The sequence below is a fragment of the Ischnura elegans genome, chromosome 1 (genome assembly GCF_921293095.1).
Source record: "Ischnura elegans chromosome 1, ioIscEleg1.1, whole genome shotgun sequence".
In the NCBI taxonomy this organism is placed as follows: domain Eukaryota; kingdom Metazoa; phylum Arthropoda; class Insecta; order Odonata; family Coenagrionidae; genus Ischnura; species Ischnura elegans.
This window is the reverse complement of record NC_060246.1, coordinates 107,976,866-107,992,355: the sequence shown is the minus strand read 5'-3', so window position 1 is coordinate 107,992,355 and position 15,490 is coordinate 107,976,866. Positions and strand designations below refer to the sequence as shown.

The 15,490-nt window shown below is 57.9% G+C and overlaps 1 non-coding gene and 1 pseudogene across 1 annotated transcript; both read right to left on the bottom strand.

Annotated features, from left to right (window-relative positions):
• Positions 1 to 1,095: 1,095 nt before the first annotated feature.
• Positions 1,096 to 1,290, bottom strand: LOC124173738. The gene has a single exon (XR_006868725.1). It is a non-coding gene; the product is annotated as a U2 spliceosomal RNA (small nuclear RNA).
• Positions 1,291 to 9,718: 8,428 nt separating this feature from the next.
• LOC124173747 lies at positions 9,719 to 9,901 on the bottom strand (annotated as a pseudogene).
• Between the last annotated feature and the right edge of the window lie 5,589 nt (positions 9,902 to 15,490).

Below are 15,490 nucleotides of genomic sequence, written 5' to 3'. Positions count from 1 at the left end.
ATTCAAAGCTGCTTAAAAAGTCCTCTCCGGGGACTGGAAAAAATTTCCAAAATCGTCAGCAATGGCTAGAATACGGGACGGAAGAATCGGCATCAGTCAATAATTTCGGATGTTTTTGCAAAAAATATCGGCATGAAATGCAACTCTCCGAAAGAAAGCAATTCACGGTTTCATTGGACACCTGTGTTTCGTCATCATTCGCGACCCTCATTTTTTTACACTTGAAGTAAACAGAGTGCGTGCCGACGCCGTCGTCGGCCTCCGGGTCGAACTATCTGCCAGCAGCACGGCCCCCGCGAAATTCGACTGCGCTTTCAGTGGAAGGCGTTCATTGTTAGCGACGACTCCTTGGTAACGCGGATGAATGCTGCGTGTATTTCACCAGAAGCGTGATGCGTCCGTCTTGTCTCGTCATATTCGCAAGAAAAACTTGGAATTCTCGAGGAAACCTACGCTTGGCGGTCATTTTCCATGTTCACTCGATCCGGTGAATATTTGGAAGTTATTTTATAAATCTTGCATTCACCTAATTTCCGTGTGAAAAGTGTGCGGAAACTGTTTCGACAGCTTTCCGGAAGGTTTTCTTAAAAGTGAAAAATTTCATCATCATTCCCACGACGTATGTCACTCTTGGCATGCGAGTCCCGTCTACACTCCTATGTTAGCCATAAGGCCGAGGAGCCGTGCCCATACTACACTCCTATCTTAGCCATAAGGCCGAGGAGCCGGAAAAATTGTGCCCGGCTCTGCACTAGGATCAGTGCACTGCATTAGATGAACTTTTCTGCAGTGTTAGTGAGGGCATATTATTCATCCTCTTCAAACGATGTCTCATGTTAAAAAATTTTGTTTTCTGTCAGTTTTTATTTTTTGTGCTGTTGCTTGTTATTTTACAGACATGGTTTAAATGTAAAATGGTGATAAAATAAATGAATGAAGTGGTGGCCAGTGTTATTTTCTTCTTTCCTTCGCCCATTCGTTTCTTGCCTCACGAATCTCCGGACTTTGTCGCATTTTCGCGATTCGGGAATTTTTTAAATGAAACAAGGAAGAGAAACATCTGTTCTCATCAGCTTTTCTGATTTATGGAACCTTTTATGTTGGGCCGATCCCGGCGGTACTGCAATACCGGGCCAACCCGCGGCAGGGATGGAGTAAACTCCGGGGACCCCGCCCATGTTCAAAAATCAGATTAATATTCTGGTCCAGCAATGCTGGACGTATCAGATATTAAGCTGATAAGAACAGATAAAAATTCTTTATTGAATACTTTGCCATTTACAAAGTTCGAGCAGAACATTTTTAATTACATTTCCCCTTCCTTGGGGTTTGTGATACAAAAAGAGCGACCCACAAAGTGTGGGCCGCCCTTGTAATATTCATTGAATTTATTACAATGTATAACGTAACTCCTCATTCAGGGGTTACTTTTCCCTGCCGGCTTCGAAGTGAGGCCGGTCAGGTAATTGTTTTAATGTTTAGGTCCACTTCACTGTTCACACTTAGTTGTCATTCATTCAGGGGAAAATAAATGCTTTCCATTCACACATATTTATTTACAATTCATTCATACAGAAAACACATGCTAGGCGGCCACTTATACCCCGTGGCCGCCCGCTCATTCATACTTGCACCGTGGCCACTTATACACCGTGGCCACGGACGCGTTTTCCTCCGCCGCGACGCTCTTCTGTTTAATCTTCCCCGTCCGCCGGCGCGTGGAAGGCCCCGTAGTTCCACGCGCCACCGCTCCGCACAGGCAGCTGCCGTCCTCCAGCCGGTCGCCGAGCACGTAGTCACCATGTCCACGCGCAGCTCTCCTGCGCATGGCTGCTGCTGGAGTCGTCGGCAGGGCGGTTGGGACAGGGAGGGCGGGGGGGGGAAAGAGGGGCGGAAGCACTGGAGGTGAGGCGACATTCCTCGAATGCCGCCGAAGGCCGCCGCATTCTTCTCTTCCCCCACTACCGCCACAGCGGCGGAGAGACACACACACTAACACATCACTCACACACATTTGCCCTGGCTTTCGGCCGTTCCCTCCCCACCGCCGCCAGCGCTGGGGAATGGGCAATGGAGGGGGACACCTGCCTAGCGTGGGAACGGCCTGCAGCGATGCCGCCGCCGGCGCGCCACCTGCCCCAGACTGCGGCCGGCGGGCGAACTAAATACTTCGGGGGACGACACCGCATGAAGAATTTGGCCGTTTATTTCCCTGGGCGCGCGCGCACGCGGCAATCTCTATTTACACTACGCCCAGGGCACATTCACACTTTCGCCACGGCAACGAAGGACCGTCTTGTCGATGCTAACATCGTTGCCGCGACGCATTCATTCACGAGACACACACATGGCCAATTCGCGTCACACACGGTGCCACCCCCGACACAGCACATTCACACGATGATTATGGGGACAAAAAACACTGAAGAATGACAACGGCTGTAAAACACTCTGTGCCCGCGAGATTTACACACACACACACACACACACACAGAAAAAAAACACTATTAACACATTCACACATTCGCTCAGTGCCTCACTTCCGAGCGAATAAACGCATTGCGGTCACTGTCCGTCGCACAAATTGCGCTCGGAGTGAGGCCGGCGAGAGGAAAGTCGATGCCGGACCGTACTTTCACCGAAGATATTTTCTCGCGGGCACATAAACACACATACACTTTATACAATATTTACATACGTGCCTCCTGGCGTCACTAGGCGACGTCCTCAGGAAACACGCTGGGACTGGGGGACCGGGGGAGGGGGGGCGGGGAGGGAGAGGGCGTGGCCGGAACATCCGGCGCCGCGTCCGCTGGCCGCTCCCGTCGCCCGATGATCGGCGCTCCGTCGTCGTCGTCCTCTCCGCCGCCGTCGACTGCCGCTCCGCGCTCCTGTGGTGCCGCCGCTCCCGCGATGTACTGCCGCGCCCCGGTCATGTGCTCGACGTAGATGTCCCGCGACCATTTGATAGCCGCGGTGATCATCTGACGCCGAACACTGCGCATGCGGCCCTTCGGCACTCCCAAGCGAGTCAGGAGTGCGTCATTTCCGGGTGCCCACGAGCCCAGAGCTCCCACCACTAACGCCTCTAGGCTGTGCGGCACCCGATACTCCGACCGCACGCGCATCCGCTCGACCAGGGCGTCGTACTTCTCAAGCTTCTTCTCCCGAGCGGCGGCGAGCGCGGCACTCCGGTTGTCGAACGGCACCACGACGTCCACGACGATCACCTCCCTGTCCGGTCCCTCGTCCCACGCCACCACATCCGGCCGCAGAAGACTCTCGTCGCCTGGCACCCTCCGGTCCAACCGCACCCGCCAAGATGATGGAAGTGCCGCCCGCAGAATTTCCACGATGGCGTCGTGGCGTCGACGCCATCCGTCAGAGTGCGCGAGGCAGTGGCAGATGACGTGAGGGAGTGTCTCATCTGCCTGCCCGCACACTCTGCACCTCGTGTCTCCCCTCGCTGCTCCTCTGCGGGCGGCGTTCAACGGCAGCACGTTCAGGCGGGCGCGGTGTATGAAGCGCCAGTCGCAAAACCGGATCATTCGGCCCGCCCCGACGAAGTGGTTGCTGTCGGGGCACAGGGAAGTCGCCTCCATGACTTTCCCTTGATCCGGCTTCGCGACTAGCCTCCTCCGGAAGGCCTCTCCCACGGCTCGGATGAGGTAGCTGAAGAGGCGCCTCCTCGCTGGCGCCGGCACGACGACTTCTCTGCCGTGCGGCGAAGCGAAAGCAAGAGACACGGCGAGCTCGCGTCTCGCATCGCTCCACCGCCAGGTCACGGGGACGATGTTCGTCAGCTCCTTGGTGGCGCGGCGGGTGCGGCTCCACACTGATGCCGCCGCGTTAGTCCCCGCGCCGATGGTGTCGTCGTCGGCGCCGTTGAGGTAGGAGCAGAGGGCGCCTCTTCCCATCGCCCCTCGATTTCCGGTCCTTCCGACGCGCCTCTCCACCACGTCGCGCAGAGTATGCCACGCCACGTTCGACACGCTCGAGTCGGGACACGTGAGCATGCGGAATGCGTGCACCACCGCAAACACGTCCTTCCGCACCGCGAGCGGCACGTGTCCCCCTCCCCCGCGCCCTCTAGGCATGGCGACGATCTCCCTCGATGCGCGAGTCGGCAGATACATCCACTTTTTCACCGAACGATGCACATCTGCGTCGACTCGCGCGATCGCCGCCTTTGGCACGGGCGTGATGCGGAGCGTGTAGTCCAGGCGTGGCGTGAGGAACGTGTGGACTGCGTCGATCTTCTGCCACGGCGCTAACTCACTTTCGTCCAGGCGCCGCAGGTCCTCGTGGATTTTGTTGAGGACGCCATGCGGCACCGCGTCGACGCCGTGGCCCACGGGTGAGCCGAGGTACTTATAAGCCTCACCGCGTGCGAGTGCACGCATGTCCTCCCCCTGCACTCGGAAGATCGTGGGCTTCACTCCTCGTTCCTCTCTCTGCGTGGTGGACCGGAAATCCATGTGGAGCGACCCGCACTTCCTTGCGTTGAAGCGCAGGCCGCACCACGACGCCGCTGCTCCCGCGACGTGCAGCAGGCCTCTCAGCATCCCCGCATCCTTGGCGACGAGGACCAAGTCATCCGCGTAGGCCAGCACGCAGACCGACGTTGATCCCATCTTGAACGCGGAGATGGCGCGCCGAGCGAGGACAGCGCGAATCACGGGCTCCAGAGCGAGATTAAAAAGGAGCGGCGACAGCGGATCGCCCTGCCGCACTCCGCACTTCACCGGAATCTCGCCCGTGGAGCCGCTCGCCGTGATGATGTTAGTTGCGCTGCCCTCGTAAATCTCGGCGATGGCCCCCACCATCCTTTCAGGCATGCCCATCGCGCGCAGCATTCGCGCGATATGAGCATGCGGCACCGACCCAAAGGCATCCGTAAGGTCCAGCCACGCCACCGCAATCTCCCTCCGTGCGCTCCTGGTGTAGTCGAGCGCGGCTTGGAGCACAAAGTTGTGCTCCATGCATCCCTCCGTGGCGGGCAGGAACCCCTTTTGGGCCGGGAAGGACATGCGTCGACCACGGACCGCCCAAGCAGCGATGCGGTCCGCGAGCACGCCCGTGTAGACCTTCAGGATGGTGGGGCTGAGAGCGATCGGCCTCCAATTGCCGATCTCATCTTCGTCGCCGCCCTTGTGTAGAAGAATGGTGTTGCTCTCCTTCCACTCCTTCGGCACCCGGCCTGCCCGGAAGCAGAAATCGTAGATTGCCGCCAGCACGCGGCAATCCGGATCTATCCGCTTCCAGGCTGAGTAAGGCACGCCGTCAGAGCCGGGTGCAGTGTTGAGGGTGCGACGAAGGCGCCTGCTGACTTCTCCCGCGGTGATCGGTCTCATCAGCATGTCCGCTTCCTCTTCTTCTCCACCGCTGCGCTCGAACGGCGGCACGACAGAGGGCGCGGCGAGCGACTCGTCGTACCGCGGCCGCTCCCGCGAGAAAAAGGCCTTCACCTGCGGCAGAGGGATACGGCAACGGTCCATGTCATTGCCGCCGCAGACTCGCTGGAATGCCTTCCCTTTCTTCTCGCGGTAGAGCGCCTGCAGCTCCGCAGCGGTGAGTGGCGGGTCCTGCCTCCGATGCCGATGAGACGCTGCACCCCGGGAGAGTGGAGAGGTTATCCCGCTTGCCGCCCGCGCCGCGTCGCGCATCGAGCGGACGACGCGAAAGATGCCGTCCGTGCTCTCTCCAGCGAGGCCGATTTGAATCAGCCACGCCTCCTGCTGGAGAGTGGCAGGTGTTTGCACGGACGGCGCATCGGACTGCGCCGCGACGGCGTTTAGGAGATCGTCCGGAAGTCGCGACGCAGTTTCTCTCGCGTCTGGGCGGACGCGGAACGCACCCGTTCGTCGGGGTGGCGCGGCCGGATTTAGCGACCGCACCACGCGGGGAAGGGAGGGGGACACGGGTGCGTCCAGGGCGCGGCACTGCTGGGCGGGGGTTGCGGGATCGTCCAGGGCGCGGCACACTGGGGCGGGGCGAATGGGTGCGGCATCTGGGTGTGGAGGGGGTGGGGCATTGGGGCCACCTGTGTCCACCCTGGCGCCTCCGTCCCTGGATGGACCGGCGCCAGAGTCATGTATGGCCCCAGCGGATACACGCCCCTGACGTGGGGAGGCCAGGCCACTCGGGGCATCGCGGGGGGCGCTGGAGGAGGTTGCGGTTGCGGGGGGAATGAGGGAGGGGGGGGCGGCACTTCCACGGGGGGGCACTGCACCGGCGGTCGCACTTGGGGAGGTGGCGTGACGTTATTACCTCCCCTCCTCCGCCGCCTGGGGCGTCTTATCGCCGGCACATTTTCTTCGTTGCCACTTAAATGTCCGCGCTGAAAGCGCGGGGGGTTAAACCGCTCTCTCTGGCCGCCGCGTCTTGCGTCACAATCCCCTATAGCGTCCCTCCGCAGAAGGAGACGTATCTGAGCGATCTCCTCTGCGGATAATAGAGGCGTCGGCGCGGCGGCGTTACGCACCCGATAATCACAAGAACGCGGCGGAGATTGGGGGCGTGAAGTCACTTGTGGGCGTGGTCGGGGTTGGGATAATGGGGGAGGGATGAGTGGCGATGCCGCTGGTGGCCTGGCGTCTTCTCTCGCTGCGTCGCGACGCCTCTCCGCGTTCCGCCTCCGCCGATTGCGACGCTTGTTCCGGTTTCGTCGCCTACGCTCCTCCGACGAAACTCGGAAGTGCTCCGGCGAAGAGCCGCTCCTCCTATCCTCGGGCAGCGGCTCGTCCGAGATGACGCTGTAGTCATCTCGGTGACGTGGGGGCGTGGAGGGGGAGTACGGGACAAGGGGCGGCGCACACGAAAGCTCGCGACCCATATCCCGATCCGGTGTTCGCGCCCGAACGACGTCCACACACGGATCAGGCACACACACACGCGGAGGCACACGCACCTCGACCGCTTCGGTGCCACGATCAACGTCGGTCTGTGTGCTGACAGACCGACACGCCCACCGATCGATCGTGACGTAGCGCAAAGCGGCCGGACACAGTGATGATGGCGACACTTGGCCGTCCACATCGTCATGCCGTGGCGAAAACCTGTCGTCCTCCGGCTGACCTGGCTCCACTTCCCGCGTTGGCGACATCGAGCCGTCCAACGAGACGCCTCGGCGCGCCTGCACAGCGTCCTCCGAGGCATCACCAGCACTGTCACTCACGTCACTAACACGGGCACTGGGGATAGGCGTACGAGGCAACGCCAGGTTGTCCATCGTCGCCGGGGAGCACTGTGTAAAGGAGGGCGTGGGAGACACGTGAGTGGGGGGGGAAGGGGAGCACCGTGAGTCAGTGAACACAATCTCCGGGGAGGGAGTCGCGCGGACGCCTAAGGAACGTTCCGCGAGACCGGGGGCTATGGGAAGGGGGCGTGGCAACACGGGGGAGTCGTCACTTTCCGGGGATTGGACGACCTCGATAACGTATGAATCGATCATCGCGCACGCTGGTTCACTGATCACGTCACTAATTATGGGTCGCGAGCTCGGGGGGGAGTTGCGGGCGGAGGAGTAACACGGGGCAGTGGGAGTTAATGGGAGGGTGTGAGGATCCCACGACGACACTGTTTCAAACCCCGTCTCCAGCACTTGCCGCCAAGAATCAGGAATGTCCGTCGCGGGGGAGGGGGGATGGGGCGTGGGGAGAGGGAAGGATGGCGAAGAGTCAGCGGGATCGTCGCGGTGGCGGTACGCTCGCGAGATGCTCCCGGCAGAATCCATGGCGGGGAGCAGCGACGGGGAGCTCTGGGAGTCGGGGGGGGCGTAGGGAACGTCACGAGGGCGCCTCTCCTTCGCCTTCCGGCGAGTCCGTTGGGCGACGGGCGGGGTTGGCTTCTCGGCCATGAGGGGAGGGAAAGGGGGAGCGACTGTCTCGGGTGGGCTTACCACTGGTGGGGGCCAGTGAGACACGTCGCGGGGCAATCCAAGGCAGAGCACACACACTGATAATCCAGTGGCAGGCACGTCGCGGCGATATCCCGGAGAAAACACACACAGCTATTCCAATTTGGCACAAACACGAAATCCATGGTTTTCCCACGTGGCGTTGTTCACATATCTGCTACACACACTAAGCCATAAGGCCGAGAAGCGATAATTAATAAATTTTTCCGGGGTTCCGGGACGGTTTTTCGGGTATTTTGCGTGATGAGGTCGGATGGTGCGGCGGCGGTGTGCGGCGAGAGTTTTTGAGGCGAGGAACGGTCTCGGAATGGCGAATTTTAGGCGTGAGAACGGGGAAAAATTCGCACGAAAGTGTTTGGTGGAGACTCCGGGAGTTTTGGTGTCGTCGGCGGGTCCGGGAGAGTCGTAGGAGCGTCGCGGACGTAACGGACACGGGCCGTTTTCCGGACCTTCGGTGCCATCTGTCGTGTGGGATCGCAGCGTCCTTCGTGGGCCGTCCTGCGTTCGCTTCCCGGGGGAATGCTTTCGTCCCGGGAAATTCCCAAAGAAATTGCGAAAAATGCCCTTTCCGGGGAATTTCCGGGACTCGAAAAAGTCACTCAAAATCGTCCAGAAAACGTCAATAAACACGATGAGAGAGCATTATCCTACTCACTCGAGTCATGTATTTTCTTTCGAAATGCTAAAATTCCGGGGAATCAGACTTAAAACTGCTTAAAAAGTCCTCTCTGGGGAATCTGATTCAAAGCTGCTTAAAAAGTCCTCTCCGGGGACTGGAAAAAATTTCCAAAATCGTCGGCAATGGCTAGAATACGGGACGGAAGAATCGGCATCAGTCAATAATTTCGGATGTTTTTGCAAAAAATATCGGCATGGAATGCAACTCTCCGAAAGAAAGCAATTCACGGTTTCACAGGACACCTGTTTTTCGTCATCATTCGCGACCCTCATTTTTTTACACTTGAAGTAAACAGAGTGCGTGCCGACGCCATCGTCGGCCTCCGGGTCGAACTATCTGCCAGCAGCACGGCCCCCGCGAAATTCGACTGCGCTTTCAGTGGAAGGCGTTCATTGTTAGCGACGACTCCTTGGTAACGCGGATGAATGCTGCGTGTATTTCACCAGAAGCGTGATGCGTCCGTCTTGTCTCGTCATATTCGCAAGAAAAACTTGGAATTCTCGAGGAAACCTACGCCTGGCGGTCATTTTCCATGTTCACTCGATCCGGTGAATATTTGGAAGTTATTTTATAAATCTTGCATTCACCTAATTTCCGTGTGAAAAGTGTGCGGAAACTGTTTCGACAGCTTTCCGGAAGGTTTTCTTAAAAGTGAAAAATTTCATCATCATTCCCACGACGTATGTCACTCTTGGCATGCGAGTCCCGTACCCATATACTACACTCCTATCTTAGCCATAAGGCCGAGGAGCCGGAAAAATTGTGCCCGGCTCTGCACTAGGATCAGTGCACTGCATTAGATGAACTTTTCTGCAGTGTTAGTGGGGGCATATTATTCATCCTCTTCAAACGATGTCTCATGTTAAAAAATTTTGTTTTCTGTCAGTTTTTATTTTTTGTGCTGTTGCTTGTTATTTTACAGACATGGTTTAAATGTAAAATGGTGATAAAATAAATGAATGAAGTGGTGGCCAGTGTTATTTTCTTCTTTCCTTCGCCCATTCGTTTCTTGCCTCACGAATCTCCGGACTTTGTCGAATTTTCGCGATTCGGGAATTTTTTAAATGAAACAAGGAAGAGAAACATCTGTTCTCATCAGCTTTTCTGATTTTTGGAACCTTTTATGTTGGGCCGATCCCGGCGGTACTGCAATACCGGGCCAACCCGCGGCAGGGATGGAGTAAACTCCGGGGACCCCGCCCATGTTCAAAAATCAGATTAATATTCTGGTCCAGCAATGCTGGACGTATCAGATATTAAGCTGATAAGAACAGATAAATTGTATTTATTTAGTATATTGCCATTTACATTTGAATCTCAAAACATAAGATTTTTACAAATCCCCCCACCTTTCGTGGGGGGGGATGATACAAAAGGGCGACCCACCAAGTGTGGGCCGCCCTGGTAATAAGCATTGGCTTTATTACAGAGTTTTTATGGTCCCTCACTTAGGGACCACTTTTCACCGCTGGCCTCGAAGTGAGGCCGGTCGGGAATTATTTTTTTTGTCTATTGTCCACTTCACTGTTTTCACTTCTTCATTTTTCACTCAAAATCATTCATTCAGGGAAAAATAAATCAACTCATTCATTCGGTTTTATTTACAGATCATTCATTCGTACCATACACACATGCGAGGCGGCCACTTATACCCCGTGGCCGCCCGCTCTTTCATACCTGCGCCGTGGCCACTTATACGCTGTGGCCACGGACGCATTATTCTCCGCCGCGACGTTCTTCTGTCTTCTCTTCCCCGTCCGAAGGCGCGTGGAAGGCCCCCTAGTTCCACGCGCCACCGCTCCACGCTGACTGCAGCCGGTCGCCGAGAGCGCGCAGAGTCCCCAGGTTCACGCGCAACTCCTCTGCGCATGGCTGCTGCTGGCGTCGTCGGCAGGGCGGCGGGGTCGGGGAGGGCGGGGGGGAAAGAGGGGCGGAAGCTCTGGAGGTGAGGCGACATTCCTCGAATGCCGCCGAAGGCCGCCGCATTCTTCTCCTCCCCCACTACCGCCACAGCGGCGGGGATACACACACACTAACCCTTCTTCCCGGACCCGGTTCTTCAGCGTCTTGGCGAGAACCCCGATTGCTCGGGGTGGCACCACGACGCGTGAAGCGGCCTCTCCACCTCCAAGGACGATCTGCGGCTCGTTCAAGATGTCCGACCACCGCCAGCTCAAGGCGATCCGGTCTCTCAGGCGACGCGAAGCGGAGCGCACCTGGGTGAAGAGGGATGAAAAGTCACCGCTCACAGACCCGAATGGCGCCTCAGTGTTGCCACTGAGGTAAGCCATCAGGTCGGCAGTGGACGGCATCCTTTTCATCTTCCTCTTGACCACTTCGCGCAAGCGTCCCCAGGCCATCTTCTTCACCACAGGGTCCCTGCAGTTCAGAAGACGGTAGCCATGCACCACCGTCAGTACGTCAGTCAAGTCAGTTAGGGGAAGTAGGCCTGCTCCTCCGTGTCTATGGTGAATATAGACGATCTCGTTGGAGGCTCTGGTCGGCAGGTTCAGCCATCTCTTACAGCAGGTCTTGATTAGTCTGTCTGTCGGGGCGAGGTCTGTCTTCCGGACGTTGCCAGCTCGTATTATGAAGTCCAACCTGGAGAGAAGGAAAGTGCTGGTGGCGGAGATCTTCTGCCACGGGGCGAGGAGTGACTCGTCTATCTTCTTGACGTCCTCGCCCAGCTTCTGCAGCTCTTCCCTGGGGGTCTGGCAGACACGGAATCCGAAGGGGACCCCCAGGTACTTGTAGCTCTCCCCCTTTCGCAGGCTGGTGATGGCCCCACCCTGGATGTTGAATTGGCGGGGCTCCACGGGCTGGCTGGTGCGGAAGTCCAGGGATAGTGTCGAACATTTAGCCGGGTTGAACCTGAGGCCGGCGTCGGTAGCAGCTACCCTGACGCGATCCAGGAGCGCTTGCAGATGGTCGGCGCTCTTTTCAACGAGGACGATGTCGTCGGCATACCCCAGGACGGAGATGGTGGTGTCCAAAACCTTGATGCCATGGACCTCTGCTTCCTCCTGGGCTGCCCTGATGACGTGCTCGATCCCCAGGTTGAAAAGAGTCGGGGAGAGCGGGCAGCCCTGCTTGACACCGGCACGAAGATGGATGCGGCCGGTGTCGCCCTCGGTGGTCCGGACAAAGGTGCGGCAATCCTGCATCTCCATTACCGCATCCTTCATCCGGGAGGGCATGTCCATGGCGGTGAGGGTACGCCGGAGATGTTCGTGGGGAATGGATCCGAAGGCATTACTCAGGTCCAACCAGGCAATGTTCAGGGAACCCAGTCGTCTTCGCATCTCGTCAACCGCCGTCTGCAGGACAAAGTTGTGCTCGTGGCACCCCTCAAACTCCCGGAAACCCTTCTGCACGCCGCTCAGTCTCCTCCCTCCGGTGGCCCAGGCCAGGACACGGTCGGCCACGATGGCGGCGTACAGCTTAGCGATGGTATTGCTAAGGGCGAGCGGCCTCCAGTTCTTTAGGTCGCTCCGGTCCCCCTTCTTGTAGATGAGGACCGTCCGGGAGATCTTCCAGGCGTCAGGGGTGCGAGCTTCCTGCAGACAGCGGTCGAAGATTCCTGCAAAGATAAGTCCTTTAGGATCGAAGGCCTTAAGATCCCAGTAAGTCAAGCAGTCAGGTCCAGGGGCAGTATTAGTGGCCTTCGAAAGTATCCCTACAACCTCGTCCGCAGTCACCCTCGCGAGCATCCTCTTCTTCTCTTCCTCAGAAGTGGGCCGGTACTGGTGGTGTCGACCGGCCTCCTGGGGCTGGTAGGAGACGTCGCCGTATACAGCCTGGAAGTGCCGCTCCACATCCTCCTTCGGCACCTCGCAGTACGGCGACGCGTTCCCCAGGATCTTCTCCATCGCCTTTCGAGGGTGACTACGGAAAAGTTTTTGTAGGTTGGCAGCCTCCTTCGGGTCGTAAGGAGGTGCCCGGTCCCTATTTCGTCTGGGGGGCCTCACCACATTAGCAATCCTCGGAGCCGGTTTCGGAGCGTTGCGGGAAGCGGTGCTCTTTTCGCTGAAGGCGGCCGTGATGTCCGCCACCAGCGCCTCGAAGACCTCCCAAGGCTGGTCTTTGGTGGCGGCCAATCTCTCCAGCCACGCCCTCTCATGGTCGGAGGGCGGGCTCAGCTGGACAGCTTCTTCCTCTTCTTCCTCAATGGCCGCCGGGCCCTGGGCGTCTGCATCCGCCTCCTGTGGCTGGTGGTCTGCCACATCCTCTTCTTGCCGCTCCTCCACTGGCTCCGGGTGCGCTAATGTTTCACCCGATGAGGCCGGAACGTCAGTCATGTCAGGGGGAAGTGGGGGTGGGGGACGTTGGTGTGTCTTCTGGTGATTCGTCAACCCACGCTTAGACGGACACGTGAAGTCACACGTGTCACAAGCGTAACGGAATCTTACTGCGACGGGGTCCTGGATGGGCTTGGACCGTAGGCAGGGGTGGCAGGACGGCTTACGGCCCACGATCTGCTTATCGCAGAACGTGCACCAATTGATGGCTCGCAGTCCCTCAAGTCCGTGAACGGACTTGAGGTGACTGTCGAGCGACATCTTCATTGCCGTCCATACCGTCGCCTTAAAGGAGACGTCGCAGCCGTCCTCCGTGCATTCCAGATGGTCAGGAAGGGGGAACGAAATCACCAATACATTGTCGTCACGTCGGGCCCTAACATAAGTCACGGGGGTGGGTTCGGTCTGAGGGTGGGAATCTGCGGCGGTACTAGGTGAGGCGGTTAGCGGTGCAGCGGGTAAAGCAGGAAGAGGGGAGGGAGGAGGAGAAGTTGGGAGGGGAACAGAGTCATCCCGTGGGGATGCACTCGCACCAGGAGAGGAAGGGGTAGGATTCAAAGGACGGTTGGGCGAGGCATTGGTCCCACGGGATTTGGCAGCACGGGAAGGTCGGGGCATAAAAGGGATACAAAAAGCGTGCTGCGAAACTAGTTACAGGGAAGGGAGGTAGGCAAAAGGTAGGTAGGTTATTGGGAATTCAAATTACACGGCGATTTAGTTCGCGAGAGGGGCGCCCTAATCGCTCACGGCCTTAGCTCAAAACGCCTTCCACCTCCGCAGCCCGAGAATGACGTTCTTCGGACCGCCAAGAGATGGCGCTGCCTTAGGGGCCAATCGGCGACGGTTATCACCGCACTTCCAGCCACCGGACGGGGAGCTGGGAGGTGACCCGTATTGCCCTTATGGGGCAGGATAATCAATTTCTAACGGGAAATTGATTACAGAGGAACCGGGTTCGATGCGCGTGACGCACGCACTGAAAACACCCGTCCTCGCCCGGAACGGCCGAGCTCCCAGCGTTGGACGAGGGGAGCCGAGTCTAAGGACGCCGAGGGACCACGACGCCCCCCCTTGTCCCCCCGTAACCCCCTATGATCCCTGCCCCTGTGTAATGTGCACCTGAGGACGTCCACTCACCGTCCGAGACGCCAGGAGCCATGTTCACAAATGTATATATATATTGTTAGGTTAGGGCCCGTGAGATTCCCGTGTGTTTGTGTTGTGTGATTGCGAAAGTACGGTCTGGCATCGATATCCATTTACGGCACCCCCTCCGAGTGTAATTAGTGCGACGGACAGTGACCGCAATGCGTCGATTCACTCGGAGGCGAGGCAGCGTGCCACGGTGTGAATGTTTCTTGTTTATATCGCGTGAAGTGAAGGGAATACTCACGGGCAGTCAATGCGTGTGTGTGCTTTGTTGCGTTTTTGTTTCTTCATTGTGTGTATGTTTCCCACCATCCTCGAGTGTATGTGTTGTGTCGGGGGCGGCACCGTGTGTGACGCGATGTGGCCATGAGTGTGTTTTTCTGTGTGTGTGCGTCGCGGCAACGATGTAAGCATCGACGTGACGGTCTTTCGTTGTCGCGGCGAACGTGTGAATGTTCCCTGGGCGTAGTGTAAATAGAGATTGCCGCGTGCGCGCGCGCCCAGGGATTTAAATGGTCAATTTCATCGTGCGGTGTCGCCCGCCGAAGTTTTTAGTTCGCCCGCCGGCCGCAGTCTCGGGCAGGTGGCGCGCCGGCGGCGGCTTCGCTGCAGGCCGTTCCCACGATAGGCAGGTGTTCCCCTCCGTTGCCCTTTCCCCAGCGCCAGTAACGGAGGGGAGGGAGCGGCCTAAAGCCAGGGCAAATGTGTGTGTGTTGTGTTAGTGTGTGTGTCTCCCCGCCGCTGTGGCGGTAGTGGGGGAGGAGAAGAATGCGGCGGCCTTCGGCGGCATTCGAGGAATGTTGCCTCACCTCCAGAGCTTCCGCCCCTCTTTCCCCCCCGCCCTCCCCGTCCCCGGCGCCCTGCCGATGACGCCAGCAGCAGCCATGCGCAGAGGAGTTGCGCGTGGACCTGGGGACTCTGCGCGCTCTCGGCGACCGGCTGCAGGCAGCGTGGAGCGGTGGCGCGTGGAACTAGGGGGCCTTCCACGCGCCTTCGGACGGGGAAGAGAAGACAGAAGAACGTCGCGGCGGAGATGAATGCGCTCGTGGCCACAGCGTATAAGTGGCCACGGCGCAGGTATGAAAGAGCGGGCGGCCACGGGGTATAAGTGGCCGCCTCGCATGTATGTGTGGTACGAATGAATGATCTGTAAATAAAGCCGAATGAATGAGTTGATTTATTTCCCCCAGAATGAATGGTTATAAGTGCAAAATGAAGAAGTGAGAACAGTGCTGGACAATGGACAAAAAAAAATATATTACCCGACCGGCTTCACTTCGAGGCCGGCGGCAAAAGTGGCCCCTAAGTGAGGGGCCACAATATAAAATGTAATAAAGCCAATGCTTTTTACCAGGGCGACCCACACTTGGTGGGTCGCCCTCTTGTATCATCCCCCCCCCACGTAAGGTGGGGGGATTTGTAAACTACTCATGTTTTGAGATTCTC